Consider the following 17,397-nt stretch of genomic DNA (forward strand, 5'->3'; position numbering starts at 1 on the left):
CCTGGTATAATATTCTCCATCCTGGGCCCCTTCTGTTCTTCTCCAGTACAGTTTAAAAAGAAACAAGAAACAAACGATTATTCTTACCTTCCACTGCTCCCTCGATGTGCATTGTCTTCCTCTACAGCCAGCGCTGAAGTCGACAGCCAACTCTGGCGTGCCAGCACATGCAGTGCATGATATCACTGCCATGTGCTGCCCGTCAGACTCAAACAGATGTCTTATTGGCCAGCACCATTTATTGCAGTGCAGGTAGACAGTGAGTCTCTGTGGCACAATACTTTTCAGCTGAATGTGCATCCGAGGACACACATCCAAGTGAAATTCATGCTGATGTCAGGGGGCCCCACTGCCCACGGGTCCGGTCGTGTTCGCACTCTTTCTAACGAGATGGTTATGCCTCTGCTCTTACAGACATTGCATTGGAAACCAAGAGCTTAAGGCTGGGTTCACACGTAGCGGAATTCCAGCGGAAGTTACCGTGAGAATTCCGGAATTCCATTCTGCGGGAAAATCGCATTTTAAATTCCCGCAGAAAAACTAGCGATTTGCAAGCGTAATTAGCTTGCAGAATGCTAGAGTTTTCCAAGCGATCTGTAGCATCGCTTGGAGAATTGATTGACAGATTGATCACACTCGTCAATCACAGTGTTTGACGAGTGTGACCAACTTTTTACTATTGAGGCTGCCTATGCAGCATCAGTAGTAAAAAGATCTAATTTTAAAAATAATAAAAAAAATAAAAAAATCGAGTTATATTCACCTTCCAACGTCCCGCGCAGCGTCCCCAGGCCTCCACGATGCTCCAGCAGGTCCCGTTCCCGGTGATGCATTGCGGCAATGACCTTTGATAACGTCGCGGTCTCGAGAGACCGCTACAGTATCGCAAGACGCGACGTCAGCAAAGGTCATCGCAATGCATTACTGAGAACGGGACCTGCCGGAGCATCGCCTGGGGACGCTGCTCAATAAGTGAAAATGGCTAGTTACAGAATATCAGATTTGGGACAATTCCTGGACTTTGTAAACTGGTACATGCACCATAAACAGTTTTATCTTATGGGGGCACCAAGGTCATACTTTTCACTATAATTTTTTTTGTGAAAGCATAGGAACACCTAAAAGGGAACTTGTCACCTTGGAAAATGCTACTTACCTGCAAATGTTGGGTTAATCTGCAGATAAATTAACAAACCTATTTCCTCCACTGGCTTTAAAGGGAATCTGTCACCCCTTTTTTCGACTATGAACAGCCGACACCGACATCAGGGGCTTATCTACAGCATTCTATAATGCTGTAGCTAAGCCTCCAATGTAACCTGAAAGATAAGAAAAACAAATTAGATTATACTCACCCGGGGGGCAGTCCGGTCCGATGGGTGTCGCTGTCCGGTCCGGCGCCTCCCATCTTCATATGATGCCATCCTCTTCTTTGCTGCCTGTCGCAGCTCCTGTGCAGGTGCACTGCTCTGCCCTGTTGAGGGCAGAGCAGAGTCCGGCAGTACACAGGTGTCGGGAGAGGTTTGGCGTCTGCGCACTGCAGTATTCTGCTCTGCCCTCAACAGGGCAGAGCAGTGCACCTGCGCCGGAGCCACGACAGGCAGCAAAGAAGAGGACGGCATCGTATGAAGATGGGAGGCACCGAACCGGACCTCAACACCAATTGAACCGGACCGCCCCTCCCAGGTGAGTATAATCTAACTTGTTTTTCCTATCTTTCAGGTTATATCGGGGCTTATCTACAGCATTACAGAATGCTGTAGATAAGCCCCTGATGTCAATGCCGGCAGCTCATAGTCGAAAAAGGGGTGACAGATTCCCTTTAAGTCATGAGGACATGCACAGTGCAGCTACAGTCACCGCTCACAGCTCACAGTCACTAGACATTATCTGTTGTCCGCATGCCGCAGCACTTTGACTGACAGGTTTTTCCTGCATCGCATCTGTGAGTGGTGACTCTACCTGCTACATGCATGCCCTCTTAACTGAAAGCTGGCCGCTCCCAGGAGGAAAAATGTAATGCCATATTCCATTTTATGCCATAATTTAAAAATGTTCAGCCCAAAAGGGACTCAGTAAGTAGGATCAACACTCCTAAGCTGTCAATACGAGCATATAGGCATAGAACTTTGAATAATATGATACCTTGATATCTGTGAGCCGATGTCTTATTCCAGAAATATCCACTTTTCCCTAAAATACAAATTTGCTGTTAAGATCTATGGGCTGGATATAGATCTTCCTGAGAATCCACCTCTAGAGCTTATCTTAAATGAAGGAGGTGTGAGACAAGTAGAAAAGGAGAGCAGACTGTCAGTCATTACATGTCTCACACTGGTAACGCCTGATTTAATTTAAAATAAGCTCAGGAAGAAGATTCTAAGGAAGATCAATGTCTGACCCATAGATCTTAACAGCTCATTTGCATATTAAGAAAAATGTGGATTTCTCTGGAATAAGACATCAGATCACAGACATTAAGTAATCATTTGATCCAGCTTCCTATGACCTGTGTGCCCATATAGATGGCTTAGGATAATTGATTTTAATGACAAATTCCCTTTAAAATAAGAAGTGTATTTTGGGTAACATATCTAAGGCATTAGCGTCCTATTGGGTAATGGGTAACGGGCGCTGTATGGCCCTCTTTATAAGAATGGTGTTTCTAGAATACCTGGAGGTGAAAAATTGGTGAAAAAAGGTGGAGGCAGAGGTGAAAAATTGTCCCAAGGCTTATGAAAAGAGTATGGAGAGGTAAACAAGCCCCTTTGGTCTTGATGACAAAGCTTGACGCCATAATGGATGGCTATTTCCATTTTTGTCATGGGGCTTCTTCTCTACTGATTTAGATATGTAAGAAGGCACATTCCTCAAAGTCTGAATCTAAGGTATCTGCTCACTAGGTCCAAGTTATCCCCTAAATTGCATATTTTTAAGAACATACAGTGTCGTTTAAAGGCTGATCAGACCAACACATACCACCGATCCACAGGCCGGCTAACAAATGAATGATGGTCCAAAAGTTGGTATCAAATTAGAGCAAAAGTGTGAAGGAATTGCCCATAGCAGATGAATTATTTCATTTTTGTAGCTTGCACTAGGGACATGCTGTGGGAGCTTAAACAGATTTTTTTTTTGAGGAGTCCTGATTTGACTTCTACTATTGTGAAGCAAAGCAGAAACCCAGTCACACAGGCATACAAATATAGAGGAACGGAGAGAAAATCATATTCACAGATTAATGCGTTCAGACATGACTGCAAGAAACACACACAAATGTCTCAAGTATTGAGGAGAAACACACAGAGCGTTCTCACAGATGTAATCCTACATGCACACACACACATATGTGGATCAAAGCAGAAATAAATATTGTAAATATACATAAATGTATATACATACCGCCACATGATGACACACAACGCGTACTCACAGATATGCATAATGTATCAGAACGCAACGCACAGACTGTCCGGCGGCTCTGCTGACCCGAATGTGACAGCTTTATATATTTTTATGCAGCTGTCTTACTCGGGTGGGGAGAGCCGCCGACCAGTCCAAGCATTGCGTTCCAATTTTGCTTTGATTTATATGGCCATATGACTGCACCCCTACTTGGATTCACCACACATAGACACCTACACAAAACTGCACATACTAAAGAAATAATTATTCAAAGAAATAATTATTTGCGATCCCATGCTGTAATGTATGTATAGTCTGTTTTGCTTCCTCCCCTGCCCAGGGGCTGTGGTGTGATCAGACCATATTCCTGCACGGTCAGACACGCTCATTACACAGTACACAGCAGGGACACATTTATAAGATTATCTCAGCACAGGAACATTTTATTTAAACTCATCCAAATGTGGAAATTATTATTATTCCAAGATCTATTGATTAAAATCAACTTTGTTTACGGGAAAACTCCATTAATGTCTCAGCCTCGACGCGTTTAGTCGTTCTTAATATAACAACTCAATGAAATATTCCCAAAGGGAAGGAGACTGTAACCCAATAAAACAATAACATCCAGCGGATTGCACCGTCTTATTGGTGTGTGCCAAAATCAAAACACAGGACTTTCACTATAGAATGGGGTGAACGCATTGAAGACTTAAATGGCAAAAATTTATATATGGCAGCTACGATGCTTTTAATAAACTGAGTGGGCTGATCACCTAGTGATCATACATGAAATATTGCATAGGTGTGATATTAAGGAACCGCAAACGTTAATCATCCAAGGTTACCTAACAAACAAGCAATCCCTGTGGGTGTTGCATATGTCGAACAGCCGCGAGACATGCCGCCTCGGAGACTGGAACATATTATTCGAGCACGCCAAAATCACTCATTTAGCACCCGAGCATGCTCCGATAACACCTTATCCAAGCACGTTTGCTCATCACTAATACCTACATACAGACATATATACATATATAGACTCACAACTATATACACCTATTAAAGGGAATCTGTCACTCTATTTTTCAAGTATCAGCTGACGGCACTGCCATCAGGGGCTTATCTACAACATTCTGTAATGCTGTAGATAAGCCCCCGATGTAACCTGATAGATAAGAAAAATGAGATATATTATACTCACCCAGGGGCGGTCTGGGTCCGGGTCCGGTTTTGGTCCGATGGGTGTTGCGGTCCGGTCCGGGGCCTACATGACAGAATGATGTAGATAAGCCCCTGATGGCGGTGCTGGCAGCTGATACTCAAAAATGGGGTGACAGATTCCCTTTAACAGCGATTGTACATATAACAAGGCGAGAGCAGAGCCAGACACAATTTTATTTTTCATGATTTCAGTAACAATGTTTGTCAGCGACTTCTACTATACAATTTGTAACACTTTCATGCCCATCCAAAATGTTGAATCAAGTCTGTCACCTTCATTTTGTAGCTTTTTTCTAGCCCTAGCAATGTATATCACTCTACGCTGTTCTCCCACAGTCACTTCTGAATCTTTTCACTTTAGGATATATTCTACATGACACGCGTTTGATTGCTTTCTGGATCTAGAATGTACTGACATACACTGGCCATGGATGCACGTATGTTATATATAAATACTGATTTGATTTACTTCTCCTTTATACATCTGTGTGCACTTTATTGTTGGCCCGATGGATATCAGGCTTGCTATTTTATCCGGGGTCCTGTATTTCTGAGGGTCAGTACAAGTGGCACAGATTTCTCGATTTCCTTTTCATTTGATGCCCTCGCTCAGATATTCAATGCGCTCCGCCAACTGCTTTAAATTTTGCTCTCATGCTGGATAATTTATGGATTCTGGCATGAAACAATGCGCTGTTGTATTTCAACTTGTGTAAACAAAAAAGTAACCGGTGTCGAATTGTTGAGGAGCGGAAGGTCATGTGAATTAACGCCTGAATTTATTTAAAAACTGATCTAATACACAATCTGTTTACTGAGAGTTACAAATATTTACACACGAGACAACAGGGAAAAGAATGGAATTAGCGTAGTGAATACTTTTGGCTAAACTCTCAATGTCTTTATACCTTAATCTGAATGACCACATTTTAACACTAATCTATTTCCGTGCCCAAAATTTCATGAACTAATTCGACACATCGCTCAAATTTGGCGAGGAAGCTTGATTTGTTTTCAAATTGAATTTTCTTTGTTATGCTCTCTGAGGTCTCTCGACACTCTCCAAATCTAATACATTTTGGATGAAAAAAATACTTATTTTATACAGTCATGGCCAAAAGTGTTGGCACCCTTGGAATTGTTCCAGAAAATGAAGTATTTCTCCCAGAAAATTATTACAATTACATGTTTCGTTATACACGATTATTTCCTTTGTGTTTATGAGAAAAACAACAAAAAAAAAACCAACAGATAAAAAAAGGCAAATTTGATATAATTGCACGCAAAACCTTAAAATTGGTCCAGATAAAATTGTTTGCACTGTCAGCTTAATATTTGTTTGCACACCCTTTGGAATAAATAACTGCAATAATTCACTTCCTATAATCATCAACAAATGACTTACACATCCCAACTGGAAGTTTGGACCACTCTTGTTTTGCAAACTGCTCCAAGTCTCTCATATTTGAAGGCGCCATCTCCCAACAGCAATTTTAAGATCTCTCCACAGGTGTTCAATGGGATTTAGATTCAGACTCATTGCTGGCCTCTTCAGAACGCTCCAAAATTTTTCTTCTATCCATTTCTGGGTTCGTCTTCAAGTATGTTTGGGGTCATTGTCCTGCTGGAAGACCCAAGACCTAGGACGCAAATCCAACTTTCTGACACTGGGTACTACATTGTAACCCAAAATCCTTTTATAATTTTCAGATTCCATGATACCTTGCACACAGTTCTGGCACCCAGTGCCAGAAGCAAAAAAAAATCCCAAAGTATTTTTGAACCTCCCCCATATTTTACTGAAAGTACTGTGTTCTTTTCTTTGTAGGTCTCATTCCATTCAGTAAACAGTAGAATGATGTACTTTATCAAAAAGTTCTATCTTGGTCTCATCTGTCCACAAGATGCTATCCCAGGAAGATTGGGGTTTACTCACGTACATTTTAGCAATCTCTAGTCTAGCTTTTCTATGTCTCTGTGTCAGCAACAGAGTCCTCCTGAGTCTCCTGCCATAGCGTTACATTTAATTCAAATGTCAACGGATAGTTCCCGCTGACACTGATGCACCTTGATCCTGCAGAACAGCTTGAATTTCTTTGGAACTTTATTGGGACTGTTTTTCTACCATCCAGACTATCCTGCTTTTCAACCTTTAAGCAATTTTTCCTTTCCGTCCACATCCAGTGAAATTAGTAACAGGGCCATGAGTTTTAATTGTCTTGATTATGTTGCTCACCATGGACAAAGCATCAAGATCTCTGGAGATGGACGTGCAGCCTTGAGATGGTTGATATTTTTTAACACTTTTGGTTCTCAAGTCCTCAGTAAGTTCTCTTTTCTTTCTGTTCTCCATTCTTAGTGTAGCACACACAGACACACAATTCAAAGATTGAGACAACATATCTTCTTTTTATTTGGTTTCAGGTATGAATTTCATATTACCCATACCTGTTGCTTGCCACAGGTGAGTTTGACGAGCATCACATGCTTGAGACAAACTTGTTTACCCACAATTTTGGAAAGGTCCCAACAACTTTGTGTGGCTCTTTTGATGGTTTTGTGTGAAATGATGTTGAATTTGCCTTTTTTCTGTTTTTTTGGGGTTGTTCCAATACACACAAAGGAAATGAACATGTGCATAACAAAACGTGTAATTGCAATAATTTTATGGGAGAAATACTTCATTTTCTGGAACAAATTCAAGGGTGCTAATACTTTTGGTCATGACTATATATACTTTGCTGCTCAACTGTTTGCTTCTATACCATGCTAATGTGGTGCCCCTGAGGGTCCGGTTGCCACAGGGGTACTGCACCTCATCCAGAGGTGTGGTATCCCACTCTCAGTTAAGGAGGGAGCACTAGCCAGGACTCTAACACTCGCACCCAACACACACCAGTTCAGTCAGGGCATCTGGATGTACCCTTAGGGAGGATGGCCTCATCCCAGGCTGGCTAGGAAAGGGTGTTGGGGAATGAGTGGGGAAGGTAGGAAAAGGGGGAGGAGCTTACAAGGTGAGAGTGAATGAGCAGTGACAGATGGTGGGTGGAGTTAGTGTTGAGGTAAGAAGATTGCTCTGGAAAAAGTCAGTCAGTCAGAGGGGAGTGAGAGAAGGAGTGAGAGCTGACAGAGTCTGAGGAGAGTTGGTGAGGAGATGGAAAAGGAGAAGGACTGCAGTAAGAAGAGCTAGAGAGAGAGTTGTGAGGGGGGCCTGAAGTAAGCTCCTGGGAGGACAGAAGGGGTCCTTGGGGCATGGGAAGTGTGGAAGTCACCCGTGGGGCCCGTATCCAGAAGTGGGGGGACCAGGTTGCAGTGGGGGAACAGGCCCAAAGACTAGTGGAGGACTACAAGACTCAGCTAGCAAGCCGGAGGCTAGGGTAACTGTACGTACCTCTGCCACAACCACATTCATTCACCAAAAAGGCAGCCATATAGGAGGAAGGGGACTCAGAGGTCATCACCCGACAAGGTCTGCGGCTGCCAGCTTGGGGACACTGTAAAATATTGTAAAACTGCACCCTGCGATGTCATCTGTGTCATTTGCCTCTCACCTGCCCTGCACAGCACTCACCACCACGGCCACCATCTTTACTTTTAACATCCTGGGACTGCCCTGGGACACAGCTCTACCTGTTGTAGAGATCCACCACATGTGTGGATGGGAATTAACTCACTTGGTGGTGATATTGAGGCACACAGGAACACTTTTGCTTAATGTAACAGTCTGTGTGGTTTATATCCTTCATAAACCAATGTCACAGGAACACAAGGCAAACAGTCTTAGATCAGACAGACGACTTCTTAATGTCCATAGTAGAGCTTCGCTCTCTCAGGCCTGTGGGCACACAGGCCAGGCCATGCCATGTCCAGCACGCATGCAGAGTTACCATGTAAAGCATACAAAGTCTCTTACTGACACCGGTCAGCGTTACTCACAGTTTATCCCTCACGGGTTATCAGGGAAGCGGCCGCACTGGGATCACTGTTCCAGACAGTGCCTTGCTCACTAGGCCGTCTACAGTTGCAGAGCCACAGCCAGCCAGTAGCTCCCCTACACAGAGCCGTCACAGACTCTACCAGGTCCGGGCCTTTCCATGTGCTCAACCAGGAAGTTCAGTCCCAGATGCTTCCAACACACCCAGGCCTTCCGGGACCTTGCACTCTGACCACTCAGGATTAGTGTTGAGCTTTCCGATACTGCAAGTATCGGGTATCGGCCGATATTTGCCGTATCGGAATTCCGATACCGAGTACCGATACTTTTTTCGTATCGGATACCGGAATCGGAAGTCCAAAATGCAATGAGCCACTTTTGTGGCTCTGATTGGCTGCCAAAATGACGTCATCGTGATGCGCTGTCTGTGCGCATCATGATGCGCGGTCAGTTCGGGCCTTCGGGGGGGCTGTGCCGACTGTCCGGGGGGCTGTGCCGGCCTGCCGGTGGTCTGTGCAGGCTCCGGTGGTCTGTGCCGGCCTGCCGGGGGGCTGTGCCGGCCTGCCGGTGGTCTGTGCAGGCTCCGGTGGTCTGTGCCGGCCTGCCGGGGGGCTGTGCCGGCCTGCCGGTGGTCTGTGCAGGCCTTGGGGGTCTGTGCCGGCCTGCCGGTGGTCTGTGCAGGCTCCGGTGGTCTGTGCCGGCCTGCCGGGGGGCTGTGCCGGCCTGCCGGTGGTCTGTGCAGGCTCCGGTGGTCTGTGCCGGCCTGCCGGGGGGCTGTGTCGGCCTGCCAGTGGTCTGTGCAGGCTCCGGGGGTCTGTGCAGGCATCGTTCGATGGGACTACAAGTCCCATCGGGCGATGCCTGCTACCATGACAGTGATTGACACATTAGCCAATGATGGGACAGTAGTAGTTCCATCATCCGGCTAATGTGTTGAATGTAAAAAAAAAAAAAAAAAAAAAAAAAAAATGACATGCTACATACATGCTACATACATACAACATGCATACTACATATATACTACATGTAACATACATACTACATACATGCTACATACATACTACATACATAATACATATATACTACATGCATGCAACATACATACAACATATATACTACATGCATACTACATATATACTATATATACTACATGTAACATACATACTACATATATACTACATGCTACATACATGCAACATACACACTACATGCTACATACATGCAACATACATACTACATACATGCTACATACATACACACTACATGCTACATACATGCTACATACTACATACATGCTACATACATACTACATATATACCACATGCATGCAACATGCATGCAACATGCATACTACATATATACTGCATATATACTACATGCATGCAACATACATATATACTACATACAATACATGTAAAAAAAAGTCCCTAGTCTCACTTTATGCCATTGCTGCGTGGGAATTTCCCACGCAGCAATGGCATAAAGTGAGACTAGGGACTTTTTTTTTTAAAGTGGTGGAGGAATACAGTGCGGAAGGATACCTACCTTCCGTCATTGTATTCCTGGAGCTGGTAGAGAACGGTAGCATCAGCTGATGCTGCTGTTCTCCACGCAAGATGGACGTGGGACCCTCGTGGACTTCTGCGGATCGGGGTAAGTATATTGGTGTTTTTTTATTTTGATATTTATTCCTCAGGCGACACTGGCTTCAGGGATCAAAGTGACAAGTGACGGTGAGTATGTACTCTATGTTATTTGTACTGTATGTCTATATGTATGTATTGTATGTAGTATATATGTATGTTGCATGCATGTAGTATATATGCAGTATATATGTAGTATGCATGTTGCATGCATGTAGTATATATGTTGTATGTATGTTGCATGCATGTAGTATATATGTATTATGTATGTAGTATGTATGTAGCATGTATGTAGTATGTATGTAGTATGCATGTAGTATATATGTAGTATGTATGTTACATGTAGTATATATAGTATATATGTAGTATGCATGTTGCATGCATGTAGTATATATGTTGTATGTATGTTGCATGCATGTAGTATATATGTATTATGTATGTAGAATGTATGTAGCATGTATGTAGTATGTATGTAGTATGCATGTAGTATATATGTAGTATGTATGTTACATGTAGTATATATAGTATATATATATATAGTATGCATGTTGCATGCATGTAGCATATATGTTGTATGTATGTTGCATGCATGTAGTATATATGTATTATGTATGTAGTATGTATGTAGCATGTAGTATATATGTATTATGTATGTAGAATGTATGTAGCATGTATGTAGTATGTATGTAGTATGCATGTAGTATATATGTAGTATGTATGTTACATGTAGTATATATAGTATATATATATATAGTATGCATGTTGCATGCATGTAGCATATATGTTGTATGTATGTTGCATGCATGTAGTATATATGTATTATGTATGTAGTATGTATGTAGCATGTATGTAGTATGCATGTAGTATATATGTAGTATGTATGTTACATGTAGTATATATAGTATATATGTAGTATGCATGTTGCATGCATGTAGTATATATGTTGTATGTATGTTGCATGCATGTAGTACATATGTATTATGTATGTAGTATGTATGTAGCATGTATGTAGTATGTAGCATGCATGTAGTATGTAGCATGTATGTAGTATGTATGTTACATGTTATATGTATGTAGCATGTATGTAGCATGTATGTAGCATGTAATTTTTTTTTTTTTTTTACATTCAACACATTAGCCGGATGATGGGACTACTACTGTCCCATCATTGGCTAATGTGTCAATCACTGTCATGATAGCAGGCATCGCCCGATGGGACTTGTAGTCCCATCGGACGATGCCTGCACAGACTACCGGAGCCTGCGCAGCCCCCCGGCAGGCCGGCACAGACCACCGGAGCCTGCACAGACCCCCCGGCAGGCCGGCACAGCCCCCCGGCAGGCCGGCACAGACCACCGGAGCCTGCACAGACCCCCCGGCAGGCCGGCACAGCCCCCCGGCATGCCGGCACAGACCACCGGAGCCTGCACAGACCCCCCGGCAGGCCGGCACAGCCCCCCGAAAGGCCCGTACAGACCCCAGAGAGGCTGTACAAGGCAAAAATAGGGTTTTTCTTATTCCGATACCGGAAGTCCCATAGACTTGAATGGGACTTCCGGTATCGGAATCGGCGATACCCGATATTTTTTTTAGATCAGCCGATACCATCCGATCCGATACTTTTATGTATCGGACGGTATCGCTCAACACTACTCAGGATCAAAACACACTACCCATGTGATCAGACCTCAGTCACATTATATATCCCAAACCACCCCCATATGTGAGCAGTGTATGTGTGGCTAGCCAATCCCGCCCAGCTCTCTGACTAGCCCTATAAGCCGTCCTTATAGATAAACAACTCGTGGACTACAAGTCCCAGCATAACAGCGCTATTTTGGCTTATAGCGCAGAGAACTTCTGCGACACATACTGGACATTTACAACCATGCCGGTCACTGTTTCACCCTTAAGGAAATGCCCACATGCATATTCTGAGTCGTATATGCAGCGCTCCCTAGCTTTAACAGAGGTTACTGCACCACACAGTGGAGAGCTTAACCATCTTTGCTGACCAAACAACATCCCAGAGGATCTGCATTTCAGCGTCGGGTACCCTTGCTGAATACCACGGGCAGTGTCATGACTAAATCCCCTATAAGATACCCCATCATCATCTTTTATTAATAATACTGGATGCCAAGAACCATGGACCGGGTCACTGCTGCCGTGACATCCCCTTTAAGAACTGACCAGCCCGGTACCGAGTTAGCTAAGGGCCTGTGGGGCACTCCACTCACCTATTTCTCATCTCTTTCCCCAACATCACTCTACGCTTGATATTCCAGAGCTGAATTAGCCTCTAATGTCATATAGCACGTCAGACATCCCAAGGTGCGGGTTATTCACTGACACTGCGGGTATACACACTTCCATAAGTAATGACTGTTGGCCACCGTTGTCAGTGTGCAGGCACAGACAAGAGAGGCAGCATTTAGAGACTGGTCAATCAATGTGCAAGGTTTTTATGGTATTGGCTGAATTATAGAAATAGGATGGCGTGACAGTGTACCAAAGCAAAGGCCACACCAAGCATGCACTCAAAAACACCTCATTTGCATGTAAAATAAAAGATAATTTTTATTAACTATAAAGTTAAGCTATACCTGCCTAGTCTGACATACATAGGGGCTAGGTCCCCTATATAAGTGTTTAGGCAGTTTAAAGGGGTTGCCTACTACTCAGACAACCCCTTTTCAATCTGAGTGTTTGCTCTCGCTAAAAAAAAGAAAACAAATAATAACTTCCGGTGACAGCACTGTTCAAATGGTGGTGAGACTTGCATTCCTGAGGCTCACGTGAGGTCGTTATATCACATGAGCCCTGAGCTCAATCAGCGCTAGTGTCACTGTCCCCGCCTTCAGACCATTGAGTAATCAAGAGTAAGTCAGAGTTGCGGCTTATTTATTTATTATGCTTTGCTTACATAGCGCTATCTTATTCCACAGCGCCTTACATACATTATCATCACTGTCCTCAATGGGGCTCACAACCTAGATTTTGGAGTGAGGGAGAAAACTGGCTAACCACGTAGGAAACCCACGCAATCATGGGGAGAACATACAAACTCCTTGCAGATGTTGTCCTTGGTGGGATTTGAACCCAGTACCCCAGTGCTCCAAGGCTAAAGTGCTAACCACTGAGCCACCATGCTACCTCATCACCACCTTTATATTACTTATACATCTGAAAGCAGAAAGAGTGAAATTGGTGCTAATTGGGCGCAGGGCCCATGTGACGTAACAACCTCACATGAGCTACGGGAAGAGTGCCAACACCGTTGGAATTACACCAGCATGGGAAGTGAGTATCAGTCTTTTATTTCAACAGGGGCAAACATTCTGCTTGCGAATTGGTTGTTCTAGCAGTGGACAACCCCATTAAGTGACATTTTGGGGGTGACAGACTTCCTTTAAGTAATGGATGGAATTCCTCTTTAACTCTATGTCCATACAAAAAAAATTGAATCTCTGTCTTAAAAAATGAAGTTCTGGCCTTTATATGAAATATTAAGATATTTATCAGCACAGAACAGAATTTTGGTTAAATTTCATAACCAGCCAAGGTAAAGCAGGCAGCTGGGGACTGGTATTCTCAGGCTGGGAAGATCCATGGTTACTTGATCCATGTCGGGCTAAAAATAGCCTAAAAAGATGTATCCATTAGACCTGACTTTTTTGTCCCCGCAAAATGATTTCAGATTTCTTCTCAATGGATTTGTGCAGATTATCAGTGACATTAAAGGTGGAAAAGTTCCTGAAATTATTCATTTTGGTGTAACTTTTTTATATTACAAAAGAATTGACATTTTAATGGGTGTTTAGCCTTTTTATATCCACTGAATATCTTCTACTGTGAGGCATCAATTAACCCAGGAGGAGTGTATAACTGTATGACTCCTCAGTAGTCTGGGTCTGCCCACTGGACTTTTCACAGATAGCGGGCAACTTAATGTTTGCCTTATGCCTTATAAACATTTTAAGAAATGACGTCTTTAGAAACCCATTATTAACCATTATACACATTATAGTACGTCGGTGGCTTTTGCTTCCAACATTGCATGTCTTCCTAGCGATAATTGGCTAACGCTAAGATCCTTTTTTCATGATTCAAAACGTATAAGCTTAGCTTTTTTTCTTTGGATGTGCACGTCATGTATTTAGCACATGTTGAAATACATTTATAATGTTTTTAACTTCAGATGCATGGGAAGTACACATTTTTTTTCCAGATTGCTCGTATCCTAGAGACTCCCATTGAGAATAATATATTAACCCTACATATATTCAACAGTAACAGGAAATCCCGCCAGATACCCAGTCCTCTGACCTTACATATCCAGTTCTCCCAGTTCATTATTTATGTTTTGGTAAATTTATTCTGATTTTGAAATTGCTTCGCAATAATATTACAACAGCTGTTTACCAGAAATGTGGATTTTTAAGATTTTCAGTCTTCTTGGAAGTTTATAGAAGACTATTCCGACCTCTCACTGAGGGTCATTGTTCTCGTTGGCAGCTTACTATGTTTTGCATTATATTTTGTGTTGATTTTTTTTCCTACCAGAATACAGTAAGTTCACTCATTATCGCCACAGATGTCCAAACAAGAACACCACAATGATCGCAGGAGCGGGAACACAGGACTGACTTGTACAGGCAATATTCATAAATCTACCTTGGCTGAAGTTCATTATTATATCCTGACTTGTCCCTACAGAGTTCTCTGTTTGTGAAAACAGTTAAATCATGACATGCATCTACATATATATCCATAGTCAGCAGCAAAATGGAAAGACTGTTTAAGAAGTGGACAAAATGTTCGAGAAAAGGTAGACAATATGCATCTTATAAGTACTCTATCATTTACATCCTCAGCTTTTGAGCTGTCCTATTTAACAGACCTTGGCCAATGCAATGGAAGAAGAAGTTGCCCAACTGTAGACATCAAAGACTTCCAAATTCATCATACAATTGAGAGTATATATATTTAAAACCATGAAGTTGTTTGAAGAATGTGATGTCTGTAATTGGGCAACTTCTTGTTCCATTGCATTGGCCAAGGTCCATCATCTTCTGTAGTTTAGAATCCATATTTTGGACTAACTAAGGTTAGTCTGAACCAAAGTTAGATTGGTTTAGGGCTTAGCAGAGATCTAATTTGGTTTGTTAGAACCACAGAAGTTCAAGCTATAGATGCATGGACAATCATTGAGGTAATTATTAGTGATGAGCGAGTATGCTCGTATGTAAGGGGCTGACATTGCTATGGACAGCAGAGACATGCTGCCCCTTTAAGAGACAGCACCCCCTTGGCTGATGCGATGGTACATTCGATTCTACCCTTCAAAAGACTGCTTTGGTTTGCTCTTCCAGCTATGGAGAGGGGAGGGGCTGTTTTCCCAGTGAGTGTTTGGAGCTGGGAGTCTGCAGGAGATTGACGTGAGGAGAAAAACTTGCAGCTTAGAACTGACTGAACCTGTGGGATTGTGTATACCCTTCTGGGGATAATGAAGGTGGTTTTCCTGTGTTATTGTGAGGAGCCACGAAGATCTACAAGGAAGGAATTCAGAAGAGGGGGTTCACCGTTTCTAGGAACAGGTTTGGAATCATCACACAAGGACAAGACCACGTTGCACAGAACTTCCAGGGAGGACATCGCATCATCTTGCAGAGAACTGCAGGGGGTCCCCAGGAAGGAACTGAGACACCAACTTTACCGTGAGTGTGAAACCCGTGTGTGCACATGTTTAGGGCTTAGGATAGGCTGCAATAGACAGAACACGGTAGCCGTGTGGTTGAAGTAGCAGCGGCCAGTCAGGCTCTAGTTAGAGTAGCATCATACTGCACTTTATTGTATTGTTTTGCCTTTTGAAAGAATACATTGATCTGTAATAGTTGGTGCACTGTGCCATTTGTATGGCCCAGCTAGAGAATATCACTTTTGAAAACTGTTTTATGTCATTGCATACCCGTTTACACTTTCCTAACACTGCATTCCTTGCCCGTAAATAAATTAATCCTTTATTGTTTGCACCTCATCTTGTGTACAGTAGTCTCCCTGCATTGTGGTGGTCCCCTGGCCATCGCTTCAAGTGGCGCTGCGAGCAGGGTGACTATCACCAAGATGCAAGCAGATGGCGGCAACACCGAGAATAGTGGGGATGCTGTGGGCATTGGTGGAACCTCTGCAAGGACACTCCATAAGGGCACCATATTTAGTCTGGTTGGGTGCCCGGGCTGCAAAGCACCTTGATGATTTATAACATCAGCACAGACCTTGAAGTGGACATTGCGTCAACTGCCTTGGAGGGAGAGGCCCGTAAAAACGTCTGTCTACAGCCAGAACTCACCTGTCGTACCCTGAAGGAGCTAGTGAAATTCCTGGAAGAGATCTAAGGCGAGACTGCTAGCATGGGACACCTCCACGCCAAATTTTTCTCTAGACTGCAGCAGGAAGAAGAAGGGATCTCTCAGTATGCGGAAGCACTGTAAGAAGTGTTGGCAGAAGTGCAAAGGAAAAAGACGGATGGACTCGGTGGCATGGGCTCCAAAGACCGGATACTCCGGGAACAATTCATTCTGAGACTGCACAACACATCCTTGAGGAGACCACTGTCAGAACGGGTCCATGTAGATCCGACTCTTTCATTCCGTCAAATCCTGGCAGAAGCAGTGGCCCGAAGCAAGGAAAACAGTTACGCACCTGGTGTGATGCGTGTGCAGGGTGCCAATACCAGAGGAGACCCAAATCATCAGGAGGCACTGGTCCAGGTAGTGCACGACTTGCAGCAGTCTTGTCAGTATGCAAGACAAATTAACCCAGATGAAGCAAAGAATGGGTGAACAACAGTCTGTCTCAACGTACTCATATAACCATCCTTTGGCCCAACCTTTAAAGGGTCAGTGGGTGCAAGCTTCCCCCCGCCAGGCATCAGAGGAATGAAGACAAGCTCGGGGTGCCCCTCGGTGAAGAGGAGGCGTCAAATTCTGGGAATGTGGAGGACAAGGGCACCTTGCCAGGGACTGCGGGAATTATGCTCAAAGCCATTAACAGCCGCCATTAAACTACCAACCCCTGCAGTAACGCGGCAATCTGTGGGGGAAGCAGGAAGAGAGGCTGCTTCTTATCATAATGAACACCTGATTACTGGGAGTCCCATCCTGCATGCTGAATTTGAGGGCGTTCCAG

The sequence above is a fragment of the Dendrobates tinctorius genome, unplaced genomic scaffold, assembly GCF_039654945.1.
Source record: "Dendrobates tinctorius isolate UK_male_01 unplaced genomic scaffold, ASM3965494v1 ptg000038l, whole genome shotgun sequence".
NCBI lineage: Eukaryota > Metazoa > Chordata > Amphibia > Anura > Dendrobatidae > Dendrobates > Dendrobates tinctorius.